The 14053-nt window shown below is 29.9% G+C and overlaps 1 long non-coding RNA gene across 1 annotated transcript in view; it reads right to left on the bottom strand.

Annotated features, from left to right (window-relative positions):
• The window catches only part of LOC113378095, a 58027-nt gene extending 48128 nt beyond the window's left edge, over positions 1-9899 (bottom strand). The window contains exon 1 of the long non-coding RNA XR_003367139.1: positions 9833-9899. This is a non-coding gene — a long non-coding RNA (uncharacterized LOC113378095). The remainder of the gene's footprint in view (positions 1-9832) is intronic.
• Between the last annotated feature and the right edge of the window lie 4154 nt (positions 9900-14053).

The raw sequence follows: 14053 nt of genomic DNA, 5'->3' as shown, positions 1-14053 counted from the left end.
TTTTAAATTATTAGTATAATACACAAATCAATTGTATTTAAATCCTAATATCTTGAAAGTCGAAATCATATCTAGAAAAGGAGATTGTTTGAACAGTCGTAAGGAGAGAATGATACATCATCAGAAAAGGGAGGTGGAGGAGGAAGAGGTTGACGCCCTATACGTTGACAAACCAGAAGCTGATGATTGCAAGATCTATGAATTAATCGCCCCGCAAATCTTCACTACCGCCCAAAAGACGCAGGGCGAAGTTCGCCTCTGTTGCCTGCAGGAGCAGGAGACGCCGCCGACCACATGATATCATACTAAAGAAAAAAATATGATTAGGAATTCATTATGCAAAATATTCAATGTTATAATTATATTGAGTTATTATTGTAATTGACACTATTTGGCACTAATTGTTTGTGATACTTCACTGATTGTCAGATATAGATATAGAAATACTTGCGCAAAATCTGGTTTAATATTTTAATATAAACTAGTGGTGTATGGCATCGTACCTTAAGACAAACTGCTGGAACTTTCCGTACCAAAAATTATTTTTTTCAAAAAAAGCCTTATAATTTATTGTAAACTTCGAAAAAAAGTTCTTGAAAATTTTAAAATTTTTGAAAAAAATGATTTTGAAAAATTTGTTTTTTTATTTTGAAATTCTTTGAAGATTTTGAACTTTTTTTTCATAGCTATCGTGCTGTGTAGCTAGCGATTAGAGATGAAATATAGCGTAGCGTATCGTGAACACTAGTAGAGTAGTCACAGAAATGAAAACAAAATGCATACTTATTCTAATCTCTATAAAATATTTGAAAATTTGCATATGTCTAATGAATATTTTTGGCCCCCAAATGGCATTTTTTTCATTAATTTTTGCACCGCTAGCTTACCTGTCTTCTCAAATAGTTAACTATTTTTTAATTTTGTCAATACAAGTAAAATGTTTTTTAAATCATTGATATCGGACGCTCCGTTCTCTCAAAAACTGAGCTACCATTTTTGGCACTTTTTGCCCCGTATCTTTGAAAGAGCAAGCAAACCGCTTGGATGAGAGCGCCAAGTACACTGGTTAGTTAATATATAACACAACCAATCTACATGTATTTGTAAATTATTACGGTTACGGAATCATATTTATATTTAGTTCTGTATAAAATTTTGTAAAATATTGAGCATATATATATATATATATGGCATACCGTATTGATAAAAGAGCATTGCGCTTGATGCCGGGACGTCTAGTGTAACAACAACGATTGAACGCTGAGAAATACGTAAATTGGAATAAGCACGGAACCAGGCAACACCCGGCAGAAGAAATGTTTATTTTCCTTATATACTGTAAAGCACAAGCAGCATTGCGCGACGCGAGGTTGCAATGCCGACCACTAGCGACATCTGTCGTACCTTAAAATACTACTGAACCAATAACATCGAATTTAGTTGAAAAAAAACTTTTATGAAAGCTTGAATTGTATAACAAAATATTAAAATCGCACTAGGGATATTTAAATAAACAAAATTAGTCACATTTTCTCACTTTTCGATTTGTATAGTTTTGCAACAACTGTACATTTTTAAATGAAAAATTTGCGAATGATTTTTTCCGGAAAGACGGAAAAATCTCAAAATTGTATTATAAGTATTAGTAATATTGTACACAACGCATTTGTATGCTTTAATAGATGTTATATTTCAAAGTATGTATCCAAATATCAAATGTTTATAATATTATAAAAAAGGTCACTACTTAATCCTCTGTGGGCCCGCGTAACTTTCAGATCACATTTCTAATTTATCGATATTTTACAAAACTATTGGGGCGCAATTAAAAATTTGAGAAATGAAAATAATCAATAATTGTTTTGAATAATTTGAAATAGATTATTTATTATAAATACATATTATAACTTGTAAGTGCTTTTTAAATTGGGCGACGAGCGTATTCTACAAACAACTCATGTTGTTTTAATTTATTTTTAACTTTTTGGAAATTTAGAAATTTTTTAAAAAATATTCGATTTTTTCCGACAAATCGTCCACGAAAATTTGTATCGGCACACACACACACATCCATATTTTCTAAGGTATGACAAAATATTCAGAAACCTTTGAAACGTAATGATATATAAAAATTTTTATTTTCGATTTTTTTGCGATTACTATAACTTGTCCTACGGGAACATAATTATTAAGATTTGAAATATATTAATTAAACTGCAAAAGACTGCATTCATATTCGATATAATGTACTTCATAATAAAAACAATATAGGTGATTTGGTAACTATTTGACAGCTACAAAGTAAGAATGTACGAATTATATTATTTCATACTATTTTTTATAGTGGTATTATAGCACTAGTATAATATAAAAACAAGCATTAATACAGCGGTTTCCAACCTTTTTTTCCTTGCGCCCCCCTTTCGAAAGAAAAAAATATTGCGCCCCCCCCCTTATTTTTCTAACAATTTAATATAAATATACTTAATATAACTGAAATTATGCCAAATAATACACAGTATTATAAAAAATATGCATACAAACATAACTATAAATTATAAGAATTTTCTGTTTCACATAAGTAAGATCTCACAAATGGTAATAAAATTTCTAAAGCATTATTTGTCAAAGTAGGAAAATCGTTCTTTACTGGTAACCAAAACTTAACAATATATTTTCGTCCTGAAAAATCTGCTTCAATGTGCTATCACTAGATAAATCAATTATCATTTTCTGCTCTGCTGTTGAATGACCAAAATCACCATGTTTCTCAATGACAAATGGATTTCTAATCCATTCGTATTTGGACGTAATTAGATGTTTTAAGTAATGCGAAAATTGGTTTCGCAGACTAGTCATATGACTGATATAATAATAAGATCTTTACTTACTTCTATTTCATCAGTAACACAAGTAATTTTAAAAGTGGGGGAACATGTTAAAGTTATAAAGTTATTTGATACTAGCTATACACAGTTCTAATTTTTCATTAAACCCGTAATCTTGTCTTTCTGAACAAAAGCACGAATTTGAGATCCTTGCATTGATTTAATTAAATCGCTAAGTCTTTGAAAAATATCAACTGAATACGCAAATTTTGCGAGGAAGTTTGTGTCCTAAAACAAGATTGCTCCGTCTCTTTTGTTATCAGCAAGAAACATAGCAATTTCTTTTTTGAACTCAAACACTCTTAGAAGTACTTTAAGTATTTTGCTGATTTGTTTTTGACACTTACTCAGCATTTAAAAATAATGTTTTTGAAACAGCTTCGCGCCCCCCCTGGAAAGGTATGGCGCCCCCCCAGGGGAGCGCGCCCCACAGGTTGGAAATCACTGCATTAATATGACAAATTCGAACCATATTTGTTTTTCTTCAGAGTGATAAATTTTGAGAATGGAATACAACTTTAGCAAAAAAAAAATTTGACTATATTAGATGAAATGCCAAGTTATCTATCATAAATATTATCAAATTATAATTTACGTAATTTTTGATAAGTCTTGAACATTTAAGATTTTACAACTAAAATTTGTTTTGTATTTTTTACAATATAACGAATATTTGTTGCATGGCCAACTCTGACATATAATTCTACGAACGTCACTTCAGTTATAAAAACAATTAATTCTTCTTTTATCTAAGAGCCAAAGTTTTTGAAAAATTAAACAAAAGACGCAAGTTTTTTATATTCGCCAAAAATTTTTCTCTCGAAAATGTGTAGTGATCGATTTGAAAAAAATTAAGACCGATTTAATCAGGAATCAGGTAAGTTATATTTTGATAATATTTATGAATATAACTGAAAACTTGAAAATTTGGCATTTCATTTAATATAGACAAATACTATATTTTTGCAAAAGTCGTATGCATTTTCAAAATTTATGACTAGGAAGGAAAATAAATATGGTTGTATTTCGATATGTTTTAACGGTAAAACTTTGATTCATAATTATTACTGCTCGTTATAATACTCCACTGCTACGATTCCAAAATAAAAATAATATTCGTGCGTTTTTACTTTATAGCTGTCAGAATACTATAACGTAACCTTTATTTGAACTCAATTTGATATTGATATAATATTACTATGTTTTTATTATGGAAAATATTGTCTTTCAATAGGTCTCTTGCAATTTAATTAATATTTTTGAAATCTTGATAATTTATATTGAAATATTTGATCGGATTTAGCGCAAGTATTTTTATATCTATATCTGACAATGAGTGATCATAAGTATCATAAAAAACTAGTGCCAAATAGTGTCAATTACAAAAATAATTCAATACAATTATAACATAATTATTTTGCATATTGAATTCCTAATCATATTTTCTTCTTTAGGATGAGGCCATATGGTCGGAGAGATCTCGTGCGCCTGCAGGCAACAGAGGCGGACTTCGCCCTGCGTCTTTTGGGCGGCAGTGAAGTTTTGCAGGGCGATTAATGCATAGACCTAGGGTCATCCTCCTCCTCCTCCTCTTCAGAAGAATTATCATCCACTCCTTCCGACTGTTCAAACAGTCTCTTTTTCTAGATATGATGTCGATGTCGTTTAAGAAATTAATATTTAAATCAAAATGAATTCTGTATTGTGCTAATAAATTACTTAAACTCTATGCTTTTCTTTTCACTTATTCATTGATAAAATAATTGCAAATACTTATAATTGCATGCTATAAAATGTATAAATATTAATACAATTTTGTTCAAAAATTTCAAAATTTTCAAGATTTTTGTTTCAATGTTTTAACAAAAATTTAAAGTTTATTCCATAATTTGCGGTACGTAATGTTCAGCAATTTGCTTCAAGACACGATGCCATGCACTATTAGATTATTACATCTATATGCAAATTTTTACACCCGACCATTCTAATTTTTCCGGTGAAACAAGTCGATATTGAATCGTAAATTTTAAGAATCGCTGTTTAATTTCCTTGCAGACAATCAGACGGGTCTCTATTGTCCGTGGAAGTAGTAGTTTTACCGCCTTACGCCGAGCAATTTCCACGCTTCGGTGGCGACGAGCGGCCTTGTGGACTCGCCGATTAGATGTGCGATTATTCAGGCTAACTGTACTCTCTCACAGAGAATATAGTTGTACATCGCATAACCGCGCATAGTTAGAAGGAGATTATCATAATACTCGAAAACAACAAAAAAGAAAAAAAAAGAAAAGAAATGTCCAACTGGCAATTCATACGACTTTACGCTTGTTCCGTTTAAATACCGCAGAATAATAAATCCTCAGTAAATAAATTTATATTATAGCTGACAGAATTGAAGTTAATTCTATCGAACATGAGGACAAATAAGGTGACCATACGTCCCGGATTGGCCGGGACAGTCCCGGATTTCCACCTTGTATCCCGGGTTTTTCTTAAAGCAATATTTGTCCCGGATTTTATTTTTTGTCCAGGATGTCCCGGTTTTTCGAAAATTAATAGATAAAATACAGACGCTAATTTTTTAAAATTAATTATGATGAAAATTTAATAGAACATATAGATCGAAAAATATAAGATATAATATCATAGATAAAGAAGTATTGCATATAATAGTCGAAGTACAAAGCTTACTAAAAGTCCGCAATTAGGATAAAACAAAAATTCATTTAAAAAAAAACTTTTTTATTATATCCTTGAATAGCATTTATGTAAACGACAAACACCCGGATTAGCTTAACTAAAAATTGCCATCCCGGATTTGACTTTAAAAAATATGATCACCTTAAGACAATATAAGTTGAGTCTCTTTTATTGTATGTTTTGCATTTAACTTATTTTCTCTCAGATACACGTACTAAATCTACATGATCGTTGGTTTTATTTTGATCATAGTATATTAATACTTATACGGATACAGAATAAGACTCGACACAACATATTAAAAAGTTCTCAATTTGAGAGTTAAATCCAGGCTATTCATGCAAGTTTTTTACAGTTAGAGTCATAAAATATAGATAACTAGTGGGGTGCATGCCATCGTGCCTTAAGGCAAATTGCTGCAACTTCCCGTACCGTAATCAAAAATCTTGATACGGAACCCAAACAAATTTACACAAAATGTGTACACATTATGAAAATCTCTATAAAATATCAGATATTTTGATGTGCGTATGTTTTTTTGAATCGGTTGATCCGTGTTCTCGAAATCGTCGACGAAAATTTGTATTCGCACACACACACACGCAAATATTCAGAAACCTTTGAAACGTAAAGATATATAAAAATTTTCATTTTCGATTTTTTTGCGATTACAGTAACTTGCCCTACGGGAAGTTGAAAATATGTTTCCAAATTCTATGTGAGAAACTTCACAGACTTTGCTATATTATGATTACCGGCCAATTCCGCCGTAAAATAGACCAATGTTATGGAAAGGCTATATTACGCTGCGTTTTTCGTATAAAATGGTACTAAAACTGTCTAACTCTAAATGTTTTGCTATACTTTAAATAAAATATAATAATATATAACATCACTTCTTTTTCTTGTATTGAATGTTTCTTTTCCTTTCTCTTTTGTTTTTTTATGTATCAGTCAGGTGTTTTAGATACAACACCTAACCTAGATAACGCACAAATTTCAAAAAAGATTCTTATGCATCTTTCTTATGTGTCATAATACATGCAAGAAGTTAGGTTTTTACGTGTAAAACGCCTGATTGCATAGCAAATACATAGCATTTTGATAATTTTCAGTACCATATGAAACGAGCAGCGTAACATAGCCTTGCTATAACATTGCTCTATTTTACGGCAGAATTGATCAGCCAAAGTCGTCAGTATCAGAAATAGAGCTTTAAAAAATAAGAAAAGTACTTTAAAAAGGGCTTTTAAGTTCTGATTGGTGTTTTACACTAACAGAATTTCAGATTGGTGTTTTACACCATCTGCATATAAAAGAATAAGAATGATGATCTGTTGCGATTAAATATTTGCAGATTAGTTATAGAAACTGAGTTAGATCTATGAAAATTTTACTTTATAATTTTAAAATAGTTAACATACAGAGTTGGTGGTGACAGTGGTCATAAAAGCTAAATTATGCTGATTTTGAGATAGAGTCCCAAAAAGAGAAAAATGAAGTATGATTGGTCGAACAAGTTCACATTATTGCTTTTAGTCAGTGCCCTACATTAATATGATCTAGTGAAAGTAAGTTTTGATGTTTGAATTCTTCTATTAATAACTGTTAATTGTTTACAGGTGAATCACTTTTTGCTGTAAGTTAAATATTAGTAGTCGTAATCGAGCAATAAGTATTTGATTTAGATATGATTTAGATTATTTGTTCTCAAATGCATGCGTTGGGTACGGTTGTGACAAATTTTGTGGCTACGGTTGTGACATGAATTTCTTGTTCTTTTCGGGTGAAGATTATACAGGAAAAAGAATCCAAAATCCAAAAAAAAGATCCAACTTAACTAGGACAAAATACGAAAGCGAAAGAAAAATAAAAATTGAATAAAAAAAAGAATTCTTGGTAACATTGTTTAAAAAAAATATATTTTGTTATATATTGCTATATTTTATTCATAAGCTTTGTGACACGTCAGTGTAGTACAGCAAAACTTTAGCTTAGCCCAAGTAATAATTGCATTTTATCAAAACTATAGACTTCTCCTGTACATTTTACCTTCATGTAATCTGAATGAAGCGAATCAAACGTCATGCAAGAAATAAGAGCTTATACTGTAAAATCGTATATGTATCGGTTATCATACGGAATATGAGAAGACCCGTGCCTAACCCGTTCGCGATGATACAAACTACTTCTACTTTATTCCATCCAACTCGTAAATAGATGCCAACAACACATATAATCAGAAATAATGCAATTTACAATTATTTGCAGTTATATTGCAGATACTTCGATTGTTACTACAACACAATTTGAAACTTATATTACTAGATTTGATTTAAGAGATCAGATTGTGATTTTATCATGTTTATTGTTTATTAGTTTCATTTCATCAAACGTTAGAACTTCCCGTAGGTACCGCAATTTAAATTTTTTTAAAGCTTTAAGATTTTTGGAAACAATTAGTTTTTTGAGAATTTTGTAAAAGTTGGACTTTCTTAGTAAAATAAGAATTTATTTTATATTTTGAAATTTAAAAAAAAATGAATTTTATAAAACAAAACCCATGGAAATGCAAACAAAATATATACTTATTATTAAAATTTTTATAAAATATAGGATAATTTCATGTGCTAGACATGTTCATTTAACCGCCTTCAAAATGGCTCTTTTGACTTTTTTCATTGGATCTCCAAAACCACTGGATCCCGGCAAATCGGTTGTTTATTTCTTTCCTATCTATCTATTTATATTATTCATTACAGTAAAATGCTTATTGAATAATTCAAAACTGACGCTACATTGCTTCAAAAACTGAATTACCATTTTTGGCACTTTTTGCCCCACGTTTTCGAGACGGTTGGTTTGATAAAAACTAAGTACGTCTCAAACAACATCAATAGAAATCAAATTTTTTTTTGAATCATTTAAATCGGTTGATCCGTGCTCTCAAAATCGTAGATTAAAAATTGTATCCGCGCACACACTCACATGCATCCATTTTTTTAGAGTATGCCAAGATGTCGAAAAGATTAAGAAACTTTAAGATAATGTGTATTTTTAATCCTGATTTTTATGCCCAGTTTTTGCAGCACAAGAAAGTAACTACTAAAATTACTCTACTAAAAGTAAAATAAATATCAAAATATAAATTGCCATAGAACTATATTTATAACATATACCTCTTTATGATATTTCCTTTTTTTTAATTAAAAATTGCACTAAAACGTTTTAAAATCTACATTACATTTTTGTTACCTTGGTACTGCATCAAGGTAATTATAAAAAAATAATCATTGAATGCAAGCTAATTTTCTACTGCTTTGTTAATAGTTTTAATAATTATATAAAGCGCAAATTTGTGTTTTAAATTATATTTTTTTGTGTGATGCAGCTTATAACATACTTTGTTGTAATTTTATAATTATAAATATATAAACAATATTTTCTGGAAAGATCTTTTTTATGTGAACATTATTAATTGGTTAGTTTATAGATAGTTACAACTTATAACTTTGGTTAATTTTTTTGAATACGTTATTGATGAACCAATTGAAAGTAAAGTTTTAATAAATATGTTAAGTACATCAATTGAAATAATTTTCTGAATTTGGTGCTACAAATATATTCTCTACTTATCATAGATTTAATCTGAACATCGTCCCATTTCTATCGACGCAAATAAAGTTTAAAAAGACGAATGCTTCTGATAGATATTCTTGTTTATAAAATTGATCGAAAAAACAACTGTGAAAAACTCGATCTTGTACGCTTATTCTCGCTTTCACACGTTCTTATTAATAATGAAGTAAATGTACGAGCATTGTGCGGTCACTTTTCTATAATGTTTATAACATACCGTATTTTAAAATAACTCATCAGATAAAGGTATAAACGGTATGATAACAAATTTACTGCAACTAGAAAATGTTTCAGCGATAATTTCACTTGAGATTGTATGTAAGATCTATATCCTTAATTTGGTGTTATACTGCTTGATATCGACCTGGTGGCCGAAATTGTGATCGAACCTGGGACTAGTTTATGCTGGTCCACGTTCTTTACCAATAAACCACGACGGTTGTGTTATATGCAATTAATTGCAAAGTTCTAAAAGGAATTGAGTAGAACATCAATACGAATCGATTTTTTTTTTAATTATTCAAAATGGTTGATTCAATTATTTCAGAAAATTAGAGAACTATTTAATAAATAGCTGATATTTATATGTAATGCATTAGACTTACATGATTGTTTTCTCAATTTAAGAAATTCAAAAACTATTCACTAGAAATCAATTCTTGTTGATCTACTCGATTATTTCCAGGTATTAGATATCAGAAAGTCCAAGCAACAACTTGCCTTGCGCAAAAAGGCAATTACTTCTACTTATGTTTCCGTTTACACCTCTGGAAATGAATTAATATAAAATAATATACTCAAGACTTCATATAATAGCTCAAGCACATCAAGTTTAGGTAGTTCTGCGAAATGGTTTGACCGATTTTTACGGAATTTTGTACTCGCGTTCAGTATGACTGAGAATCAGACAATATCTCTTTTTCATATCCCTAAGTGGTAAGGGTTGGCCGACTTTAGGATTTTTTTTTATTTTTTCGACCAATTTCTATTATGCTATATATTTATTATTGGTAATGAAAAATTACATGCAGCCCTAAATTTTTACCCTCCTACCGCAATTTCGTAACAGCAATGTTAGTAATCAAATTATGTTTCACCCAGTTTTCAGTCAATGAATGTTTTTCATTGAATTTCTATTAATATTTTTTAAAACTTATGGAAAAGTTTATATTTAAGTTTAAAAAACTAAATTTTATAATTAAGGGTTGTCTACCCCTAACACTTTATTTTAAATTTTAGGATTAATTTTTTATTTTGTTTTTTTTGTAATGGAAAATTAAAACAAAATAAATAATAAAATATGGAGATGTTTTTAGATAAGATATGAACTGTTTTTAGAAGTCACTGGGTATGAAACCTATGGCAATGTGGTATTTTTTTCATAGTTTTTGAAATGGCTCTTGATTTGCTAAACATACCAGAACATAATTCAAACATGAATGTTCGGCATTTGCTTGATAATTAAATTTAAATAAATTAGTGAAAAACGCGACAATAATATATGAAAACCTTTAATCTCTAAATGTGCAATTCAATTTAAATGATATCAGTTTGAGATTAGGCTGGCACTTGCAATGACAATCAATATGCCCTATGAACATTTATATGTGGCATGCTTTGCAGTAGATAAATCTACCATATAATTTGTGCTAGCTGCCCCTTTCACTTATGGGTCGATTCCGCCGCACAACGGACCAATGATATGGCAAGACCATGTTATGCTCCAACTTCCATTCATTATGCTACTGAATTATACTGTATACTGTCAAAATGTCATTTATTTGCTCTGCATAAGGCGTTTTACACATAAACTGCAACTTGACTCGTATGTTATGAAACTGGGTCAGAAAGGCCCTGCTATTTAAAATCGTTTTTTTTTACATGTGTGCGGTTTTTAGGTTAGGTTTTCTATGTGACAACCTGAAAAAAACTCCTGACGGCACAGCAACCACATGGCTTTTGTCAATACTTAGAACGAATTTGTATGGAAAGTTCTTCATAATAAAGCCTTGGCATAACATTGGTCTGTTATGCGGTTTAATCGGTCTAATATATTCCACATAACATGAGAATTTCGAGAAACCCTATTAACCCAAAACATTTTTCTTATCAAAAAATGTATGGACGTATGTAGAAAAGGGCAAACAGATTGAGTGTCGATTTTTAGACATTAACCGCGTAATTATTAGCTTAGTAAAAAATAGGACAAAAACACGCTTCCATCAATTGTTGAATATACTTGCAAGTATATTTAACTCCTATATTCATGTTAAATTTGATATGCCTTAATTTGTCTAACGTTAACCGTCATAAATAATTTTAATTGGAATATGTGCTATCGTTCGGATTCGAAACGAAATGCAGTTTTCGCAGCGTGATTAGCGAATGTGTAAGCTGGCGTATATTTATGAGTTTATAACAGTTCCGAGGTGACTGCGTAATACTCTAACTGTTCTTCATTAGCAGAGGTACACGGGCTCAATGCAAAACTTCTAATTGTATTAATTATTGCACTTAATAAGCACAATACTGGCTATGAGTGCTGCTAGCTATTCTGAACGGATTATGACACACGACGTTCGTTTTACACAAATCATAAAGTCAAAATTCGAAACAATATTAGTTTGTTTCATTAGTATAAATTTAACCCTTTCCACTCGCTCATTTCATAATTAATATATATTTTACCGCCGGGGCGGCGGCATCCGAGTCGAAAAGGTTAAAACTGTAATAGTAAAAGATTCCTTTTTATAACCTGACTTTTGATAACCTGACATCATGCAGTTGCAATGTCTTGTTTTCACTTAAAAATATAGATCAAAAATATGTTTCTACTTCTAAATAGCCCATTGGAGCATTGCAGTGTAAAATGGCAATGAGAGATCTCTTACACAATTCTTCTGGAGTTTAACTCAGCTCACATACCTGCCATAAGGTACTGCCCATTTTCACTTTTTATATTAAATATTGACTTTCAGGATCAATAAATCAAGGATCAATTGATTTATTTGTTTTGTTCATTCATTTATGTATTTTTGTTTCAAAATTAAATGGTGTTTTAGGCACGCCCAAGAAAGATCCAGGACGTTTTGTGAAGAATGGACGAACCAATTTAGTGGAAGCTTCATGAAACTCTAGATTTGCAATTTTTTCTGATATTCTTCATTTTGATTTTTTTAATATTATATTCTGCTCGTTTGTTGGTGAAGACAAGTCCTGCCGATTTGATTTTTTTTTTGAAATTTCATTTTGTTGACTAGTGTGTGAGATAATATTAATGTAACAATTGATATTCATTTTAAGTTTGAAAAAGAGATAGAAAAATTTTACAAAAAAAAAATGATAATGACTACATGTTGATTATGCTTAATCTAATGGGTTTAAGTCTTCTGGTAATGTTGACGAAAGCAAGTCTTTGGAAAGATTCGGATAATTTTCCAATTTTGTCTTGTATTTGGATGCAAGTATAACCCAAGATATCTGATTTCTTCAGTTACTGTATATATATTGGAGTCTTGGTGGATCACCCAATGTAGAAAATTATTGGCCTCATCAAATATTTTTTAAGAATTCTATTCTGTGACCTTTGCCTATTTGAAATTATTAAAGCAAAAGTACTGAAAAGATGGAAAAACGTCCCAAAAAAAGTTAGGTTCAAAAAGAAACTTTAGGACCTAAAAATGAATGTTTCTACACATCAAAATGATTGATTTATTTCATTTAAAAAAAGTTAATTATTATGTATCACTTAAGTGATTATATTAAATAAAATTGAACCCATTGATAAGTAAGAAAAGTTCATACATGTAGTTAAAAGCTCTAGTGATATTTTATGTACAATTTTATACATGTTATCATTAGTACAGTCCCGAATTAAATGAACCTGCTATAAAAATTCTCAGGTTATACAAATTTTATAAACTACATTGCGATCTTACGAACGAACATATCTATGTTATAGACATGTTCGGAGTTTTGTACAACTTATTAAATTTTATAACTTGTTCTTGAAATTACTTGCGAATTAGAATTTTACAAGACTAATCTTCTGAATTCTTAACTTATATTTTCCAGATCCAGATACGTATGTATAAAAGCTAGAGAACTGCCCATAAAATTATTACCAGAATAATTAATGTATCTATTACCAAAGAATATTCAAGTTTTTTTTTTTTCAATTTAAAAACGAGTTTAAATTTGAACAGATTAAAACAAACACAAAATTCATCAAATTTAAATTCAAATTCGAAAACTATTTTTAAAATTTCAAATACTATATTAACATAATTAACAATATTAACAACCTAAACATGGTAGTCGTCATATCGCCGAGTAAGTCTATCATAAAACGATGAAAATAAATACTTTTTTTAAAAAACGTGGAATTTTGATTAGTAGTATAGTACAACATTTATTAAGTTTCAAATTTTAGGATAAATGAGTAAGGAAAAGTTGTATGCAGTTCTTATTGTAAGTGTGATAACAACCTCATGACATTAGTAAATTATTATTGTCGTATTTAGACAATATAAACAAGCAATCAATTAGATCAAATGAAACCATAATTCTTTGTTTCAAGAATAATCTGACATTGTATAAAAACTTTACTGATGAGCTACAATTTGTACCTGAACTTGCATAAATTACAATGTATGACATTTAATACCTCATTCGAGTTTTCGTTAGAGTTCTGAGGTTTATGCTTGGTTTTATATTATCTTGAACTTTACCAACTTTTGACACTTCATTCTAGAAGTTTTGTTTTTATTTGGACGCGAGTTTACATAAAAAACGTGTATTTGTGTTGGAAAACGACGCGTCGAAAC

This window comes from Ctenocephalides felis, unplaced genomic scaffold, assembly GCF_003426905.1.
Source record: "Ctenocephalides felis isolate EL2017-DRISC unplaced genomic scaffold, ASM342690v1 CF-g0.4_SCAFFOLD_01886, whole genome shotgun sequence".
Lineage (NCBI taxonomy): Eukaryota > Metazoa > Arthropoda > Insecta > Siphonaptera > Pulicidae > Ctenocephalides > Ctenocephalides felis.
This window is presented reverse-complemented; position numbering and strand designations above follow the sequence as displayed.